Below are 22,207 nucleotides of genomic sequence, written 5' to 3' on the forward strand. Positions count from 1 at the left end.
CATTACAGTAAGCACTGGTACAGCGTACCGGCACTTTTTTCAATGCAGCGAAAAAGTTACTTTTGTATTTTAAAGTTTATTATTTATTTATTAGTTGGTAAAAGGCAATCCATCACTGAGCTCCGGCACCTATTTCTTTACAAAAAAGCACTGATTACCTGTATATTCTTTAACAATAACGGTTTACTATTCTCAGGAATTAGTCATTCAAAAGACGGTGAGGAAAAGAATGGTCGACAAACCTTGTGTGGTGCCTTAACAGTCCATAAGACTAAGGGATAGATAAAGGTGAATTTAATTTATATTTTGATCTATATAAGTTGATTTACTGGACTAAAAATCTAGATATTGGTAAAACTTTGCTATTCTATTCTAAATCTAGTGTGACATTCCATATTTTTTATTCTGATTTTAGATAGATCTTGATTAGATCTAGATCCCATATGTATAGGACTTAGCACTAGATCTCTAGAAATTATTGTATATGATGCTAGATCTAGAAAATCTAGACTTGATCATAGAAATCTCCAGAAAAATAATGAACTAACCTAGACAGATCTCTTGAATTACATTGTAAATCATCTTGTTGAATTATCTCCACCACCTTCAGTCAATAGACAACTATGGCACATACAAGAACAAGAGCCTCTGCGTTGGCATCGACTATTTTCCAATCCTTTCTGTTCAGCTTCATCCATATTAAAATACATTTTAAAGGTTTTTATTACTTAATAGAAAAGATCTAGAATTTTAATAAGAATCTAGTCTATCTAGATCTAAAATTCTAGATCCACCCAATTTTATGTATACAAGTAGTATGGGTGTAGGATTGGCTTAATATAATAGTGAACAAATAGATGCTATCTTACTAGATTTTTCTAAGGCTTTTGACAAAGTTCACCACCATAGTTTGCTTTAAAAATTAAAATATTTCGGCATTACTGGTCCACTGCATCAGTGGATTAAGGACTTTCTGATAGGGAGAGAACAAACTGTAATAATAAATGGCTCTAAATCAACACCGATAATAGTAAACTCAGGTGTACCTCAAGGAACAGTCTTGGGTCCACTACTATTTTTAATTTACATAAATGATTTACCAAATTGCATTACTTCAGGAACAAAAGTCAGATTATTTGCAGACGATTGCATAATATATAGAACAATAAAAACAACACAAGACACAGATATTTTACAAAGAGAATTAGATGAATTACAGAAATGGGAATCAAATTGGAGCATGTCTTTCCACCCAGAAAAATGTCAGTTGTTAAGAGTAACAAAAAAACTAAAACAAATTAATTCCACTTATCTTATTCATGGCAAACCAGTAACACAGACTAAAAACGCAAAATACCTAGGTGTTATAATAAATGAAAAACTGTCATGGAATCCACATATTGATGAAACTACAAAAAAAATCAAACAAAGCATTAGGATTTATTAAAAGAAATTTCTATAAATCAAATAAGAACATAAAACTAAAATGTTATTTAAAATTTTGGTTAGGCCAATAATAGAATATGCATCCTCCGTTTGGGACCCCACAACTCAAGAAAACATTAAGAAACTAGAACAGACACAAAATAGAGCAGTGCTATTCATAACAAATGAATATTCACATTTGACTAGAGTAACACCTTTAGTAAAATCACTAAATTTAGAAAGTCTTCAGGACAGAAGGCTCAAAAGTAAAGTAGCAATCATACATAAAACACTGAACCATAATCTTCAAATACAAAAACAAAATTTAATAAAATACTCTGAAAGACACAAAGATAAAGGCACATTCCTTGTCCCATATGCTAGGACAAATTTGTACAAATACTCCTTCTTCCCTAGTGCTATTAGAGCATGGAATGGGTTGCCTGAGATAGCCAGGAAAACCAGTGACTTGGCAGAATTTAAGTCATTGGTTAATATGCATGACTAAATGTTTGACGCGTAGGACGTAATCATCTTCTTTTTTGAAGTAACGTCTGTATTATATAAGATAAGAAGATAATAGTATTTATCTTGAATCAGTTTGTTAATCTACATTATATGGGTATGATAGTTGTACATCTTCTACTAGATCAAGTTAAATATAGCTATCCTTTTTTAGATGTAATGTGAAATTGTATCTGATAGTGTTTTTCATTCTTAGGTAGATCTTGATTACACTGCCTGGTTTTGTGGTTTGCACGAGACGGTTGACACAATGATCTGAAGTTCAAACTGCCATTTTCTACTGTCCGCTGCAAGATCTTGGCTGGAATGTAAAAGGAATGTCCAAAATATTTAAATGACAAACAGGATGGGAACTGATAATGAGGAATGTATGTCCAGTTTTTTTTGTTTTTTTTTTTGTGTTTTTTTAATACAGATATGAAAGATGACATTACCCTAACTTAGAGTCATAGGAGTTTCATTAATTTATTTACTCAGATGCTGAAACAGACATCTGGCATATTCCTATAATCAGTATCATGGCCTTTGTATACAACAAAATTGATTGGAACTCCTAGACTAGAAATATAATTCAAGATTTAAATAAGGCACTGGTCATAGTTTTAGAAAGAGTGGCTAGCATTCTGGTAAGATATTTTATTAATAATTAGAAATTAAATTAAATTTTATTTAATGATTTTAAATTTCTTTTTTAATAATTATTGTCCATTTTATATAGACTAGATTGTCACTAGATCTTGTTAGTCATCTAGACAATCTCATCTTATTTCTAACTTTACTCAAGACTATGGTCTCTAGCCAAGATTAGAATTTTTTTTTAATTCAGGAATTAAAAGGGCGCCTCGGAGTAACCCACCCAACTTTAATGGGTACCTGACATTAGTTGGGGAAATGTATTTGCATATGGCCATTGTGCTGGCAGTGCTGGCCTTTGGTGATTGGATGCCATAGGCAAGGTGAATTTGAAGGCCCTTAATAAAAAAGAAATTGTGAAAAGTTAAAAATAAGGCTATTTCAATTGTTTGGTTGAAATAATCATTGCTGGCGAGTAACAAAATATTATAATGTCATTTAATTAAGCCCTTAGTTTTCAATTTTTTTTTGTAGATCTTGATATATGTATTACATACATTTTAATTTATATATGTTATGGATTTAGTTTATTTATAAAGCAGTTTAATAAATATTCTTTTCTATTTTTTTTCAGCATACTAGCCAAGATTGATACCTCTCCACAAATTAACAAAGACATCAATGAAGCTTTGCTAAAGCTAGTGACAATTTACATGTTTTCTTATGTGGCTTAATTATAATAATGTCAAGAAAGCTAATTAAATAAGAACTATACATTTTATTGTCAGGCTTATGTTAGTCTTAACTATTTCTGTAATTTCTTATTCTTCATTATTGGGGGCATTATGGATCTTAGATAGTTTTCAATGGACCTTATTCACCAATTGTAAACAAACAACATTTAGCCACGTGGTGCTATATCTCTTCTATATAATTTACGATCTCATGTGTAATTCATGATGGTTGTCACGAGACAGTTTTTTTCATTGTTTTACCAATAAGATCACGTTACTAAATGTTGGTGAATGAGGTCCATTCTAAGATAAGTTAATTTTTATTGATCCAATCAAAGGGATATTCAGTTTGACTACAATTTTGCTTATAAAAAGCTCAATCGTAATGTTTTGTATTAAATAATAGTTTAATTGCATTTTAAGTACTGATAGATAGTATGCTATGTAATATTTAAATGCAGTTTTTTATTATTAAAAATCATTGTTATGTAAATAATATAAGCTAAGCAGGGGGTCTACCGAAAAGCAGAAAACATGGCATAGGGTCTACAAGACAAAAAAGTTTGGGAACTTCTGGTCTACAGTGAAATCAGTCCCGGGATAGTGAATTCTTGAAAAAATAAACTTTAAAAAAACTTTTTCTAAAAAAAATAAAAAAAATTAAAAATGAGAAAATAAAAAATTTAAAAAAATTTAAAAATTAAAAAATAATAATAATAAAAAAATTATTAAAAAAATTATAAAAAAAAATTCAAAAATTTCAAAAAAAATATTTGAATATACACATGTCTGATTCCAAACAGCAATCTCCAAAGAAGAAAATGTCAATTCATTCAGCTACTAAAAAAAAGCACATGATTCTTTAAAAAAAAATATATAAAAAAATCCGAAACTAAACAATGATCACAAAAAACACACAAGTCTAATTTCAATTAGAGCTCATAAAAAGCCATCACAAAAAAAAGCCCACAAGTCTAATGCAGAACATTGATCACAAAAACGCACAAGTCCAATTTAAAACATTGATAAAAGAAAAAAAAACAAATCTGATAAAGAACATCAATTAAAAAAACACATGTCCAAACTGCCATCAATAAAGACCCAAATGTCAATTCAATCAGCAACTACTAAAAAAAGCAGTTGATTAAAAAAAAAAAAAAACAAGTCTTATGCCGAACATTGATCACAAAAAAAAACCCACCAAGTACAGTTTCGAACTCCACACCGATCATAAAAAGGAGGCACAAGTCAGACTTCTAACAGCCATCACATAGAATAAACAAATAAAAATGCCATTCTAAAAAAACACAAAGTAAATGCACAACTTGGAATGTGAATATCCATCACAGAAAAACACAAGTCTTTTTCAAACAGCCCACACAAAAAAGCAGAAGTATGATTAAAAACACCCATCACAAAAATTTTAATAACCACCAAAAAAAAATGCGCAAGTCGGATTTCTATTACTGATCATAAAAAGGCACAAGTCCAATTCTGAAAATCGAAAACATAATCACACAAGTCCGATTCCAGTCAGCCATAACAAAAAAGCACAATTTCATTCCAAACAGCCATCACGAAAAAAGCAAATTTCTATTCAAACAGCCACTATACAAAACACGTTAATTCTAAAAAAAAAAACAAAAAACAACAAAAGTCCGATGTCGAACATCAGTTACAAAAAAAAAATAATTAAAAAATGTCCATTCTAAATAATTATAAAATGAATGCACAAGTTTGATTCCAAACAGCAATCACAAAAAGCATACGTCGATTCAAACAGCCACTACGAAAAACTTGAATGCAAAGTCTAAATAACCACATAAAAAAAATTAAAATGTACAAATTCTATTCCTAGCATTAATCACAAAAATGACAAGTAAGAATCAAAATACATTAAAATCTTACCATTACCTATCAATCAGTCTGTTGAACCATGGGGGCACCACACAAGATCTGTCAACAGCCCTTCTATATTCCTCTCTGTACTTAGTCCTGGATAAACCATTTCATGGCAGACCTGCACATTCTTTGATGTCTTCACATTGCTCTCTGTCTTTCATTCTTCATCCTGGAACTCAACAGTGAAAGGACCATAACTCTGGTATTATTTTCTGGAAATAAAAAAAAGTGATTAAGTCTCTTAATATAATTAAAACCAATTTTTATAATTTTTTTACAAAATACATTAAATTCTTACCATTACCTATCAATCAGTCTGTTGAACCACTGGGGCACCACACAAGATCTGTCATCAGCCCTTCTATATTCCTCTCTGTAGTTAGCCCTGGATAAACCATTTCATGGCAGACCTGCACATTCTTTGATGTCTTCAAATTGCTCTCTGTCTTTCATTCTTCATCCTGGAACTCAACGGTGAAAGGAGCATAACCCTGGTATTATGTTCTGGAAATAAAAAGAGAGTGATTAAGTCCCTTAATGTAATTAACACCAATTTTTAATATTTTTTTTTACAAAATACATTAAATTCTTACCATTACCTAGCAATCAGTCTGTTGAACCATGGGGGCACCACACAAGATCGGTCAACAGCCCTCCTATATATATAGATAATTTGATTTTAGTAGACAAGCCTTATAATTTCCTTATTAAGTTGATTTGGGAAATACCAAAAATAAAATACAAAGCTTTGATAGTAAGCCTGTGGTTTTTCGCAAATTGTGGTCCTAACGTTTTGATTCTAACAAAACCCGTTCTAACTAAGCATCTATGAGGTAAAAGGAACATGTGTACTTAATTTCACTTGAATAAAATCGACAGTTTAAGAGATATCTTAATTTTCGAAGACAAGCCTTATAATTTCTTTATTAAATTGATTTAGGAAATACCAAAAATAAAATACAAAGCTTTGATAGCAAGCCTGTGGTTTTTCACATATTGTGGTTCCAACTCTTTGATGCTATCAAAACCCGTTCTTAGTAAGCATCTAGGAGGTAAAAGAAACCTGTGTACTAAATTTCGCTTGAATAGAATCGACAGTTTAAGAGATATCTTGATTTTCGAAGACAAGCATTAAAATTTCCTTCTTAAGTTGGTTTGGGAAATACCAAAAATAAAATACAAAGCTTAGATAGCAAGCCTGTGGTTTTACACAAATTATGGTCCAAACGTTTTGATTCTATCGAAACCCGTTCTTAGTAAGCATCTAGGATGTAAAAGGAACCTTCGTACTAAATTTCACTTGAATAGAAGCGACAGTTTAAGAGATATCTTGATTTTCGAAAACAAGCCTTATAATTTCCTTATTAAGTTGATTTGGGAAACACCAAAAAAAAAAAAAAAAAAAACAAAGCTTTGATAGATAGCATGTGGTTTTTTGATAATTGTGGTCCTAACGTTTTGATTCTGACGAAATCCATTCTTTGTAAGCATGTAGGAGGTAAAAGGAACCTGTGTACTAAATTTCACTTGAATAGAAGCGACAGTTTAAGAGATATCGTGATTTTCGAAAACAAGCTTTATATATTGCTTATTAAGTTGATTTGGGAAATACCAATAAGAAAATACAAAGCTTTGATAGCAAGCCTGTGGTTTTTCACATACTGTGGTCCAAACGTTTTGATTCTGACGAAAACCGTTCTTAGTAAGCATCTAGGAGGTAAAACTTAACTTGTGTACTAAATTTCACTTGAATAGAAGCGACAGTTTAAGAGATATCGTGATTTTCGAAAACAAGCTTTATATATTGCTTATTAAGTTGATTTGGGAAATACCAAAAATAAAATACAAAGCTTTGATAGCAAGCCTGTGGTTTTTCGCAAATTATGGTCCTAACGTTTTGATTCTGACGAAATCCATTTTTTGTAAGCATGTAGGAGGTAAAAGGAACCTGTGTACTAAATTTCACTTAAATAGAAGCGACAGTTTAAGAGATATCTTGATTTTCGAAGAGAAGCCTTAAAATTTCCTTCTTAAGTTGATTTGGGAAATACCAAAAATAAAATACAAAGCTTTGATAGCAAGACTGTGGTTTTTTGATAATTGTGGTCCTAACGTTTTGATTCTATCGAAACCCGTTCTTAGTAAGCATCTAGGAGGTAAAACTTAACTTGTGTACTAAATTTCACTTGAATAGAAGCGACAGTTTAAGAGATATCGTGATTTTCGAAAACAAGCTTTATATATTCCTTATTAAGTCGATTTGGGAAATACCAATAATAAAATACAAAGCTTTGATAGCAAGCCTGTGGTTTTTCGCAAATTGTGGTCCTAACGTTTTGATTCTGACGAAATCCATTCTTTGTAAGCATCTTGGATGTAAAAGGAACCTTCGTACTAAATTTTATTTGAATAGAAGCGACAGTTTAAGAGATATTGTGATTTTCGAAAACAAGCTTTATATATTCCTTATTAAGTTGATTTGGGAAATACCAAAAATAAAATACAAAGCTTTGATAGCAAGCCTGTGATTTTTCGCAAATTATGGTCCTAACGTTTTGATTCTGACGAAATCCATTTTTTGTAAGCATGTAGGAGGTAAAAGGAACCTGTGTACTAAACTTGATTTGAATAGAATCGACAGTTTAAGAGATATTTTGATTTTCGAAGACAAGCCTTAAAATTTCCTTCTTATGTTGATTTGGGAAATTTTAAAAAATAAAATACAAAGCTTTGATAGCAACCCTGAGGTTTTACACAAATTGTGGTCCCAACGTTTTGATTCTTTCGAAACCCGTTTCTAGTAAGCATCTAGGATGTAAAAGGAACCTTCGTACTAAATTTCACTTGAATAGAAGCGACAGTTTAAGAGATATCTTGATTTTCGAAAACAAGCCTTATAATTTCCTTATTAAGTTGATTTGGGAAACACCAAAAAAAAAACAAAAAACAAAGCTTTGATAGATAGCATGTGGTTTTTTGATAATTGTGGTCCTAACGTTTTGATTCTGACGAAATCCATTCTTTGTAAGCATGTAGGAGGTAAAACGAACCTGTGTACTAAATTTCACTTGAATAGAAGCAACAGTTTAAGAGATATCCTGATTTTCGAAAACAAGCCTTATAATTTCCTTATTAAGTTGATTTGGAAAATACCAAAAATAAAATACAAAGCTTTGATAGCAAGCCTGTGGTTTTTCGAAAATTGTGGTCCTATCGTTTTGATTCTGACGAAATCCATTTTTTGTAAGCATGTAGGAGGTAAAAGGAACCCTTTGAACTAAATTTCACTTGAATAAAAGCGACAGTTTAAGAGATATCCTGATTTTCAAAGACAAGCCTTATAATTTCTTACTAAGTTGATTTGGGAAATACCAAAAATAAAATACAAAGCTTTGATAGCAAGCCTGTGGTTTTTCGAAAATTGTGGTCCTATCGTTTTGATTCTGACGAAATCCATTTTTTGTAAGCATGTAGGAGGTAAAAGGAACCCTTTGAACTAAATTTCACTTGAATAAAAGCGACAGTTTAAGAGATATCCTGATTTTCAAAGACAAGCCTTATAATTTCTTACTAAGTTGATTTGGGAAATACCAAAAATAAAATACAAAGCTTTGATAGTAAGCCTTTGGTTTTTCGAAAATTGTGGTCCTAACGTTTTGATTCTGACAAAACCAGTTCTTAGTAAGTATCTAGGAGGTAAAAGGAACCTGTGTACTAAATTTCGCTTGAATAGAAGCGACAGTTTAAGAGATATCTTGATTTTCGAAGACAAGCCTTATAATTTCTTTCTTAAGTTGATTTGGGAAATACCAAAAATAAAATACAAAGCTTTGATTGCAAGCCTGTGGTTTTACAGAAATTGTGGTCCCAACGTTTTGATTCTATCGAAACCCGTTCTTAGTAAGCATCTAGGATGTAAAAGGAACCTTCGTACTAAATTTCACTTGAATAGAAGAGACAGTTTAAGAGATATCGTGATTTTCGAAAACAAGCTTTATATATTCCTTATTAAGTTGATTTGGGAAATACCAAAAATAAAATACAAAGCTTTGATAGTAAGCCTTTGGTTTTTCGAAAATTGTGGTCCTAACTTTTTGATTCTGACGAAATTCATTCTTAGTTAGCATCTAGGAGGTAAAAGGAACATTTGTACTAAATTTCACTTGAATAGAAGCAATAGTTTAAGAGATATCTTGATTTTCGTAGACAAGTCTTATAATTTCTTTATTAAAATGATTTGGGAAATACCAAAAATAAAATACAAAGCTTTGATAGCAAGCCTATGGTTTTTCGCAAATTGTGGTCCCAACGTTTTAATTCTATCGAAACCCGTTCTTAGTAAGCATCTAGAAGGTAAAAGAAACCTGTGTACTATAAATAAAAAAGACTGATTAAGTCCCTTAATGTAATTAACACCAATTTTTTAAAAAATACATTAAATTCTTACCATTACCTAATGATCAATCTGTTGAACCATGGGGGCACATCACAAGATCTGTCAACAGCCCTTCTATATTCCTCTCTGTACTTAGCACTGGATAAACCATTTTTAATGGCAGACCTGCCCATTCTTTGATGTCTTCACATTGCTCTCTGTCTTTCATTCTTCATCCTAGAACTCAAAGGTGAAAGGACCATAACCCTGGTATTATTTTCTGGAAATAAAAAAAAGACTGATTAAGTCCCTTAATGTAATTAACACAAATTTTTTACAAAATACATACATTCTTACCATTACCTATCAATCAGTCTGTTGAACCATGGGGGCACCACATAAGATCTGTCAACAGCCCTTCTATATATATAGATATCTTGATTTTCAAAAACAAGCCTTATAATTTTTTTATTTAGTTAATTTGGGAAATACCAATAAGAAAATACAAAGCTCTGATAGCAAGCCTGTGGTTTTTCACATATTGTGGTCCAAACGTTTTGATTCTGACGAAAACCGTTCTTAGTAAGCATTTAGGAGGTAAAACTGAACTTGTGTACTAAATTTCACTTGAATAGAAGCGACAGTTTAAGAGATATCGTGATTTTCGAAAACAAGCTTTATATATTGCTTATTAAGTTGATTTGGGAAATACCAAAAATAAAATACAAAGCTTTGATAGCAAGCCTGGTGTTTTTCGCAAATTATGGTCCTAACGTTTTGATTCTGACGAAATCCATTTTTGTAAGCATGTAGGAGGTAAAAGGAACCTGTGTACTAAATTTCACTTAAATAGAAGCGACAGTTTAAGAGATATCTTGATTTTCGAAGAGAAGCCTTAAAATTTCCTTCTTAAGTTGATTTGGGAAATACCAAAAATAAAATACAAAGCTTTGATAGCAAGACTGTGGTTTTTTGATAATTGTGGTCCTAACGTTTTGATTCTATCGAAACCCGTTCTTAGTAAGCATCTAGGAGGTAAAACTTAACTTGTGTACTAAATTTCACTTGAATAGAAGCGACAGTTTAAGAGATATCGTGATTTTCGAAAACAAGCTTTATATATTCCTTATTAAGTCGATTTGGGAAATACCAATAATAAAATACAAAGCTTTGATAGCAAGCCTGTGGTTTTTCGCAAATTGTGGTCCTAACGTTTTGATTCTGACGAAATCCATTCTTTGTAAGCATCTTGGATGTAAAAGGAACCTTCGTACTAAATTTTATTTGAATAGAAGCGACAGTTTAAGAGATATCGTGATTTTTGAAAACAAGCTTTATATATTCCTTATTAAGTTGATTTGGGAAATACCAAAAATAAAATACAAAGCTTTGATAGCAAGCCTGTGGTTTTTCGCAAATTATGGTCCTAACGTTTTGATTCTGACGAAATCCATTCTTTGTAAGCATGTAGGAGGTAAAAGGAACCTGTGTACTAAATTTGATTTGAATAGAATCGACAGTTTAAGAGATATTTTGATTTTCGAAGACAAGCCTTAAAATTTCCTTCTTATGTTGATTTGGGAAATTTTAAAAAATAAAATACAAAGCTTTGATAGCAACCCTGAGGTTTTACACAAATTGTGGTCCCAACGTTTTGATTCTTTCAAAACCCGTTCTTAGTAAGCATCTAGGATGTAAAAGGAACCTTCGTACTAAATTTCACTTGAATAGAAGCGACAGTTTAAGAGATATCTTGATTTTCGAAAACAAGCCTTATAATTTCCTTATTAAGTTGATTTGGGAAACACCAAAAAAAAAAAAAAAAACAAAGCTTTGATAGATAGCATGTGGTTTTTTGATAATTGTGGTCCTAACGTTTTGATTCTGACGAAATCCATTCTTTGTAAGCATGTAGGAGGTAAAACGAACCTGTGTACTAAATTTCACTTGAATAGAAGCGACAGTTTAAGAGATATCGTGATTTTCGAAAACAAGCTTTATATATTGCTTATTAAGTTGATTTGGGAAATACCAAAAATAAAATACAAAGCTTTGATAGCAAGCCTGTGGTTTTTCGCAAATTATGGTCCTAACGTTTTGATTCTGACGAAATCCATTTTTTGTAAGCATGTAGGAGGTAAAAGGAACCTGTGTACTAAATTTCACTTAAATAGAAGCGACAGTTTAAGAGATATCTTGATTTTCGAAGAGAAGCCTTAAAATTTCCTTCTTAAGTTGATTTGGGAAATACCAAAAATAAAATACAAAGCTTTGATAGCAAGACTGTGGTTTTTTGATAATTGTGGTCCTAACGTTTTGATTCTATCGAAACCCGTTCTTAGTAAGCATCTAGGAGGTAAAACTTAACTTGTGTACTAAATTTCACTTGAATAGAAGCGACAGTTTAAGAGATATCGTGATTTTCGAAAACAAGCTTTATATATTCCTTATTAAGTCGATTTGGGAAATACCAATAATAAAATACAAAGCTTTGATAGCAAGCCTGTGGTTTTTCGCAAATTGTGGTCCTAACGTTTTGATTCTGACGAAATCCATTCTTTGTAAGCATCTTGGATGTAAAAGGAACCTTCGTACTAAATTTTATTTGAATAGAAGCGACAGTTTAAGAGATATTGTGATTTTCGAAAACAAGCTTTATATATTCCTTATTAAGTTGATTTGGGAAATACCAAAAATAAAATACAAAGCTTTGATAGCAAGCCTGTGGTTTTTCGCAAATTATGGTCCTAACGTTTTGATTCTGACGAAATCCATTTTTTGTAAGCATGTAGGAGGTAAAAGGAACCTGTGTACTAAACTTGATTTGAATAGAATCGACAGTTTAAGAGATATTTTGATTTTCGAAGACAAGCCTTAAAATTTCCTTCTTATGTTGATTTGGGAAATTTTAAAAAATAAAATACAAAGCTTTGATAGCAACCCTGAGGTTTTACACAAATTGTGGTCCCAACGTTTTGATTCTTTCGAAACCCGTTTCTAGTAAGCATCTAGGATGTAAAAGGAACCTTCGTACTAAATTTCACTTGAATAGAAGCGACAGTTTGAGAGATATCTTGATTTTCGAAAACAAGCCTTATAATTTCCTTATTAAGTTGATTTGGGAAACACCAAAAAAAAAACAAAAAACAAAGCTTTGATAGATAGCATGTGGTTTTTTGATAATTGTGGTCCTAACGTTTTGATTCTGACGAAATCCATTCTTTGTAAGCATGTAGGAGGTAAAACGAACCTGTGTACTAAATTTCACTTGAATAGAAGCAACAGTTTAAGAGATATCCTGATTTTCGAAAACAAGCCTTATAATTTCCTTATTAAGTTGATTTGGAAAATACCAAAAATAAAATACAAAGCTTTGATAGCAAGCCTGTGGTTTTTCGAAAATTGTGGTCCTATCGTTTTGATTCTGACGAAATCCATTTTTTGTAAGCATGTAGGAGGTAAAAGGAACCCTTTGAACTAAATTTCACTTGAATAAAAGCGACAGTTTAAGAGATATCCTGATTTTCAAAGACAAGCCTTATAATTTCTTACTAAGTTGATTTGGGAAATACCAAAAATAAAATACAAAGCTTTGATAGTAAGCCTATGGTTTTTCGAAAATTGTGGTCCTAACGTTTTGATTCTGACAAAACCAGTTCTTAGTAAGTATCTAGGAGGTAAAAGGAACCTGTGTACTAAATTTCGCTTGAATAGAATCGACAGTTTAAGAGATATCTTGATTTTCGAAGACAAGCCTTATAATTTCTTTCTTAAGTTGATTTGGGAAATACCAAAAATAAAATACAAAGCTTTGATTGCAAGCCTGTGGTTTTACAGAAATTGTGGTCCCAACGTTTTGATTCTATCGAAACCCGTTCTTAGTAAGCATCTAGGATGTAAAAAGAACCTTCGTACTAAATTTCACTTGAATAGAAGAGACAGTTTAAGAGATATCGTGATTTTCGAAAACAAGCTTTATATATTCCTTATTAAGTTGATTTGGGAAATACCAATAATAAAATACAAAGCTTTGATAGCAAGCCTGTGGTTTTTCGCAAATTGTGGTCCTAACTTTTTGATTCTGACGAAATTCATTCTTAGTTAGCATCTAGGAGGTAAAAGGAACATTTGTACTAAATTTCACTTGAATAGAAGCGATAGTTTAAGAGATATCTTGATTTTCGTAGACAAGTCTTATAATTTCTTTATTAAAATGATTTGGGAAATACCAAAAATAAAATACAAAGCTTTGATAGCAAGCCTATGGTTTTTCGCAAATTGTGGTCCCAACGTTTTAATTCTATCGAAACCCGTTCTTAGTAAGCATCTAGAAGGTAAAAGAAACCTGTGTACTATAAATAAAAAAGACTGATTAAGTCCCTTAATGTAATTAACACCAATTTTTTAAAAAATACATTAAATTCTTACCATTACCTAATGATCAATCTGTTGAACCATGGGGGCACATCACAAGATCTGTCAACAGCCCTTCTATATTCCTCTCTGTACTTAGCACTGGATAAACCATTTTTAATGGCAGACCTGCCCATTCTTTGATGTCTTCACATTGCTCTCTGTCTTTCATTCTTCATCCTGGAACTCAAAGGTGAAAGGACCATAACCCTGGTATTATTTTCTGGAAATAAAAAAAAGACTGATTAAGTCCCTTAATGTAATTAACACCAATTTTTTACAAAATACATACATTCTTACCATTACCAATCAATTAGTCTGTTGAACCATGGGGGCACCACATAAGATCTGTCAACAGCCCTTCTATATATATAGATATCTTGATTTTCAAAAACAAGCCTTATAATTTTTTTATTTAGTTAATTTGGGAAATACCAATAAGAAAATACAAAGCTCTGATAGCAAGCCTGTGGTTTTTCACATATTGTGGTCCAAACGTTTTGATTCTGACGAAAACCGTTCTTAGTAAGCATTTAGGAGGTAAAACTGAACTTGTGTACTAAATTTCACTTGAATAGAAGCGACAGTTTAAGAGATATCTTGATTTTCGAAAAGAAGCCTTATAATTTCATTATTAAGTTGATTTGGGAAACACCAAAAAAAAAAACAAAGCTTTGATAGCTAGCCTGTGGTTTTACACAAATTGTGGTCCCAACGTTTTTATTCTATCGAAACCCGTTTTTAGTAAGCATCTAGGAGATAAAAGGAACCTTCGTACTAAATTTTACTTGAATAGAAGCGACAGTTTAAGAGATATCGTGATTTTCGAAAACAAGCTTTATATATTCCTTATTAAGTTGATTTGGGAAAAAACAAAAATAAAATACAAAGCTTTGATAGCAAGCCTGTGGTTTTTTTGCAAATTGTGGTCCTAACCTTTTGAGTCTGACGAAATTCATTCTTAGTTAGCATCTAGGAGGTAAAAGGAACATGTGTACTAAATTTCACTTGAATAGAAGCGATAGTTTAAGAGATATCTTGATTTTCGTAGACAAGTCTTATAATTTCTTTATTAAGTTGATTTGGGAAATACCAAAAATAAAATACAAAGCTTTGATAGCAAGCCTATGGTTTTTCGCAAATTGTGGTCCCAACGTATTGATTCTATCGAAACCCGTTCTTAGTAAGCAGCTATGAGGTAAAAGAAACTTGTGTACTATAAATAAAAAAAGATTGATAAAGTCCCTTAATTTATTTAACACCAATTTTTTACAAAATACATTAAATTCTTACCATTACCTAATGATCAATCTCTTGAACCATGGGGGCACATCACAAGATCTGTCAACAGCCTTTCTATATTCCTCTCTGTACTTAGCCCTGGATAAACCATTTTTAATGGCAGACCTGCCCATTCTTTGATGTCTTCACATTGCTCTCTATCTTTCATTCTTCATCCTGGAACTCAATAATGAAAGGACCATAACCCTGGTATTATTTTCTGGAAATAAAAAAAGACTGATTAAGTCCCTTAATGTAATTAACACCAATTTTTTACAAAATACATTAAATTCTTAACATTATCTAATGATCAATCTGTTGAACCATGGGGGCACCACACAAGATCTGTCATAAGCCCTTCTATATTCCTCTCTGTACTGAGCCCTGGATAAACCATTTCATGGCAGACCTGCCCATACTTTGATGTCTTCACATTGCTTTGTCTTTTATTCTTCATCCTGGAACTCAATGGTGAAAGGACCATAACCCTCGTATTATTTTTTTATCTTTTTTTTTATAATTTTTTTTTTAATTTTTAATTTTTTTTTTAATTTTTTTTAATTTTTTTTTTTAATTTTTAAATTTTTTTTTTTTTATAATTTTTTAAATTTTTTTTTAAATTATTTTTTTTATTATTATTTTTTTTTATTTTTTTATTTTTTTATAAATTTTTTTTTAAATTTTTTAAATTTTTTTTTTATTTTTTTTTTTATTTTTTTTTAAATTTTTTTTTTTCATTTTTAATTTTTTTTTTTGATAAATTTTTTTTTTATTTCTTTTTTGAGAATTCACTATCCCGGGATTGATTTCACTGTAGACCAGTGGTTCCCAAACTTTTTTGTCTTATAGACCCCTTGACATGTTTTCTGCTTTTCGGTAGACCCACTGCTTAACTTATATTTTTTTTTTAATTTTTTATTATTTTTATTTTTTTCTTTTTTTTTTTTTTTTTTTTCTTTTTTTTTTAATTTTAAATTTTTTTTTTTTATAATTTTTTAATTTTTAATTTTTTTTTTTTATAATTTTTTTTTTTTTATAATTTTTTTTTTTATAATTTTTTTTAATTATTTATATATTTTTTATTTTTTTGAATTTTTTGAATTTTTTTTAAATTTTTTTATTATTTATTTTTTATTTTTTTTATTTTTTTTTGATTTTTATTTATTATTATTTGTATTATTTTTTTTTTAATTTAAAAAAAAAATTTTTTTATTTTTCATTTAATTTTTTTTAATTTTTTTTTTCATTTTCAATTTTTTTTTTTTTTTTTTTAAATTTTTAGTTTTTATTTTCTTTTTTTTTAATTTTTTTTAATTTTTTTTTATTTAGATAAATTTTTATTTTTTTTTCGAGAATTCACTATCCCGGGACTGACTTCAATGTAGACTCTAGAGTATTCTAGACCTAGATATACTTTTCTAGATCTCTTACATAGATCTAAATCTATATTGTAAAATTCTAGATCTAGATCTATAATATGTCTACTTCGGGATTGTAGCATTCACCAACCTATGCTTAGATAAGTTAGATCGTGATTTTCTAAATCAAGTAGATCATACTCTTACTCTTACATATCTATCTTAATATCTAGAATCTAGACTTGTGACTCTTTCGGCTTCTGTTGCCAGAGTAATTTCCATGTTTAAACCAATTTTAATTTCTAGATCTACGAAGTTTACACGATTCTTTAAAAAAATTATTTGATTTAAGAAATTGTTGGATAAAATTAAACTTTAAAAAGAATTAAGGAAAGTTAAAGATCTCTAGATTCTTATCTACGTAAGACTAATAAGTTCACTTCAGCTGTGAGCCTGTGTTAAAGCGTCCATTGACAATCAATCATATTAGAGAAAAAAATCACGCGAACCAATCGGATTATTCTTGTCTGTAAACAGAAGATATATATATATGTCTTAGCAGTTCTTTTTATAGTCAAGAAACGCATTTATATTGGAAGGAAGAAACTTCAAACTTAAATCATTAATTTCAAAACATGGCGGGCTCCCTTTAACCATTGTGTATGAATATCAAGTAAAAACAATGAATCTTTTGGTCATTTTAAGCTCTTATATGACAAGGTGACCATTATTAAATGCATTTTTTACATAAAAAATAATATTTTTCAATGTAATCATTAAGTAAAATGCGTGCAGCACGGGGCTTTAATGCATGAATGCTTACAAATAGTGGCGTCCCATACACGACAGCAGGATGCTGGGGGATAATGTGCTGCTCCATGCAGCCAGTCTGCCAATGTGTGTGTGTGTATGTGTGTGACAGTGTGTGAGGGATTATAAATAAGCGAGAAAAAAAAGGAAAGATGACTAAGATGCATCACTTTTTAATTGAAGATTGGGTGGTAGTGCAAAAAAAAAATCCACCAATGCACCCACTCATCATTGACAGAAAAAAAAAATAATTCCAAATATTATCTATTAAAGGCATTAACTCCATATGACCATAATATATATAAAGGCTAAAAAAAAAAAGATCGATATCAATTTCCGCCTTATCTTAAAATATTACATGTTGACAGCATCATAAATCAAAATATAACTTCGCAGATTTATTAACTAATTTTACTATACGACTAGATATAAGCCTAGATCTATTTTAATTCAATATTTATTTCAACTTTATCTTCATAATAATACATGTCAATAGCACCTTAAATTTTAATCAAATTATAACTTCACAGAACTATTTATGTCTCTAAGTAGACCTTGCTACCACTGGCCAGATTTTTTGCGTTGTCTAGGCGCTGGATCAAGACTAAACGTATTTTCAAAGGGGGGAATAACCTAGTTGATTTTTAATATCGCCAGCTGAAAACTGATATGGAAAAAAACAACAAAAAAAAAAAAAAAAACAGAAATAATAGATTTATATCGCTAGATTATAACTGATAGGAAGAGAATAAGAATAAAACATATAGAAATGCATTGATGCATTTTAAGGTAATAGTTTTTGTTACCTTTTTTCAATCTTATAAATTTTAATCAGCGTGTGCTAAGTCAGGTACAATGCACAGCTAGACACCATAGTATTGTGCACCTTAATGTGGTTGTCATGGCCAGGGGTGTCAGTGGGGATAAGCTTCCATTGTATATAAAATACTCCTAAAGGCAAGTGTCTCAGATAGCCTCTGACAACCAAGTCCAGCACCTGGCCTTCTCGTGTGGCTTAAATACTAAGCCCGGCAAAACTGCTCTTACTAACAGGTGAAGGCGGATACTTGGCGCCACAAAACCGGGAGCTTCGGGTAGATGGAGCTCGTCAGCCTAGTTAGGCAATTCATCTAGGGGTACTGTGATTTCAAACCCACGCTGCATTGCGGTAACAACCTCAAGGAATAATCCCCTTAGGCGTTGGGAGTATAAACCGTGAAATTTACTCCAGCAGCTTCTGCAACTGAGTTGGTGCCAAATGTAACTCGAAGCGTTCTTTTGGATCTCATCAGCAAGGTCGAGAGAGGGACCATGATGCATGAACAGAATAATACAATATTTTGGGTTATAGTGATTTTCAGAATTTTAAGTTTTATCTTAAAATTGATTTTTGCAAAAGATCAAGACAAATATTGTTATAGCTATAAGCAAGAGTAATACATCTTTTTAGAATATAATGTAAAAGCTCTTTTGTCATGCTACTGTACATATTTAAATATCATTCTCACATAGAAATTCTAAATGCATTTCTTTTTGGATAGTAAAAATTACTTTATTATGAAATAAGTACAGAATTATAAAGAGATTTATTTCAAAGCTCTTTATTATCATTGAATAAATTATATTATCTACTCGTAGGAATGAAAAAAAAGTGTGCAGTATAGTTGCTACACAGAAAGACCTACAATTATGTCTAATATTACAGAATTAATTATTTACATAACAATGATTTTTAATAATAAAAAACTGCATTTAAATATTACGTAGGATACTAACTATTAGTACCTAAAACGCAATTAAACTATTATTTAATACAAAACTATACGATTGAGCTTTTTATAAGCAAAATTGTAGTCAAACTGAATATCCATTTGATTGGATCAATAAAAATTAACTTATCTTAGAATGGACCTCATTCACCAACATTTAGTCACGTGATCTTATTGATAAAACAATGAAAAAAATTGTCTCGTGACAACCATCATGAATTAAACATGAGATCGTAAATTATATAGAAGAGATAAAGCACCACGTGGCTAAATGTTGTTTGTTTACAATTGGTGAATGAGGTCCATTGAAAACTATCTAAGATTCATAATGCCCCCCATAATGAAGAATAAGAAATTACAGAAATAGTTAAGACTAACATAAGCCTGACAATAAAATGTATAGTTCTTATTTAATTAGCTTTCTTGACATTATTATAATTAAGCCACATAAGAAAACATGTAAATTGTCACTAGCTTTAACAAAGCTTCATTGATGTCTTTGTTGATTTGTGGAGAGGTATCAATCTTGGCTAGTATGCTGAAAAAAAAATAGAAAAGAATATTTATTAAACTGCTTTATAAATAAATTAAATCCATAACATATATAAATTAAGATGTATGTAATACATATATCAAGATCTACAAAAAAATATTTGAAAACTAAGGGCTTAATTAAATGACATTATAATATTTTGTTACTCGCCAGCATTGATTATTTCAACCAAACAATTGAAATAGCCTTATTTTTAACTTTTCACAATTTCTTTTTAATTAAGGGCCACCAAATTCACCTTGCCTATGGCATCCAATCACCAAAGGCCAGCACTGCCAGCACAATGGCCATATGCAAATACATTTCCCCAACTAATGTCAGGTACCCATTAAAGTTGGGTGGGTTACTCCGAGGCGCCCTTTTAATTCCTGAATTTTAAAAAAATTCTAATCTTTGCTAGAGACCATAGTCTTGAGTAAACTTAGAAATAAGATGAGATTGTCTAGATGACTAACAAGATCTAGTGACAATCTAGTCTAGAGTCTATTGAAAAATATAGAAATAGAATATATTATTTAGCTTTAGATCTAGAATCTAAAATTATTATAAACTCTAATCAAGATTGACTAGATCATGATAGATGAGTAGAGATATAAATTTATGTTCTCTATGTTAGATAATAGTTTTTGCATCCATTTTTTGGTATACACTTCTTTCACCTACTAACTAGATGATTTGGTGGCTGAAGGTTACAACATAAAAACTGGGGTTTTGAATTCCAGGATATTTATGATAATACCAAGTCAACCCAACTCTAATGGGTACTAAGATCAGTTGAGGAAAAGATAGGTGTAAGACAATACCTTAATAACATTCAGTAATAGTAAATAATTACCTGATGCATGGCTAGTCCAGCTTTGTCTGGAAATGTTCCAGCCCAGTGCACACATCTTCACAATGAATCTAATTACTGCAAAACAAAAGGTAAACTTGCATCATGTGAAATAAAAAATAATTAAATTTTTATTCAACCAGTGTCAATATGAAAAGTCATCACAAAAAAAAGCAAATTTGGATTATAATAGCTAAAGCAAAAAAAAAAAATCAAATCTATATAACCAAAAAAATAAAATATAAGTTTGTTTCTGAAAGGCCATAACAAAATAATACAACATAATTCCAGACAGCCACTACAAATAACACAAAAGTCGATTCCAAGCAGTCATAAAGAAAAGTTATCAAGTAGATTCCAAATATTAACTGCCAAAAAATAATCAAGTCAATTCTAAATAACAACAAACAAACAAACAAAAAAATGCAAAAGTCTGATTCCAAACAGCCATCACAAAAAAAAAGCAACTAATTTAAACAACCACTATGTAAAACACAATATCAGACATTGATCATAAAAACACACAAATCCAATGAAGAGCTTAAGTAATATACACATGTTTGATTCTAAACAGCCATCTCCAAAGAAGAAAATGTCAATTCTTTCGCTACTAAAAAAAAGCACATGATTCTTTAAAAAAAAAAAAAAATCCGATACTGAACAATGATCACAAAAAACACACAAGTCTAATTTCAAACAGAGCTCATAAAAAGCCATCACAAAAAAAAAGCACACAAGTCTAATGCAGAACATTGATCACAAAAACGCACAAGTCCAATTTAAAACATTGATAAAAGAAAAACAAACAAATCTGATAAAGAACATCAATTAAAAAAACACATGTCCAAACTGCCATCAATAAAGACCCAAATGTCAATTCAATCAGCCACTACTAAAAAAAGCAGTTGATTAAAAAAAAAAAAAATGTCTTATGCCGAACAATGATCACAAAAAAAACCCACCAGTTTCGAACTCCACACCGATCATAAAAAGGAGGCAAAGTCAGACTTCTAACAGCCGTCACATAAAATAAACAAATAAAAATGCCATTCTAAAAAAACACAAAGTAAATGCACAACTCGGAATGTGAATATCCATCACAGAAAAACACAAGTCTTTTTCAAACAGCCCACACAAAAAAGCAGAAGTATGATTAAAAACACCCATCACAAAAATTTTAATAACCACCAAAAAAAAACGCGCAAGTTGGATTTCTATTACTGATCATAAAAAGGAACAAGTCCAATACTGAAAATCTATAATATAATCACACAAGTCCGATTCCAGTCAGTCATTACAAAAAAGCACAATTTCAATTCAAAACAGCCATCACAAAAAAAGCGAATTTCTATTCAAACAGCAACTATACAAAACACGTTGATTCTAAAAAAAAAAAAAAAAAAAAAAAACACAAGTCCGATGTTTAACATCAGTTACAAAAAAAAATTAAAAAATGTCCATTCTAAATAATTATAAAATGAATGCACAAGTTTGATTCCAAACAGCAATCACAAAAAGCATATGTCGATTCAAATAGCCACTACGAAAAACTTGAATGCCAATTCTAAATAACCACATAAAAAAAAAATTAAAATGTACAAATTCTATTCCGAGCATTAATCACAAAAATGACAAGTAAGAATCAAAATACATTAAA

The 22,207-nt window shown here is 30.5% G+C and overlaps 2 long non-coding RNA genes across 2 annotated transcripts; one reads left to right on the forward strand and one right to left on the reverse strand.

The window, feature by feature from the left end:
• Nucleotides 1–2,158: 2,158 nt before the first annotated feature.
• On the forward strand, nucleotides 2,159–3,302 carry LOC129922142 (uncharacterized). Its single transcript, XR_008774116.1, has 2 exons — nucleotides 2,159–2,576; nucleotides 3,158–3,302. It is a non-coding gene; the product is annotated as an uncharacterized LOC129922142 (long non-coding RNA).
• A 16,256-nt stretch (nucleotides 3,303–19,558) lies between these two features.
• On the reverse strand, nucleotides 19,559–21,738 carry LOC129921912 (uncharacterized). Its single transcript, XR_008773861.1, has 2 exons — nucleotides 20,554–21,738; nucleotides 19,559–19,703 (listed from the first exon to the last, which is right to left on the reverse strand). It is a non-coding gene; the product is annotated as an uncharacterized LOC129921912 (long non-coding RNA).
• Between the last annotated feature and the right edge of the window lie 469 nt (nucleotides 21,739–22,207).

Source organism: Biomphalaria glabrata, chromosome 12 (assembly GCF_947242115.1).
Source record: "Biomphalaria glabrata chromosome 12, xgBioGlab47.1, whole genome shotgun sequence".
Taxonomy (NCBI): domain Eukaryota; kingdom Metazoa; phylum Mollusca; class Gastropoda; family Planorbidae; genus Biomphalaria; species Biomphalaria glabrata.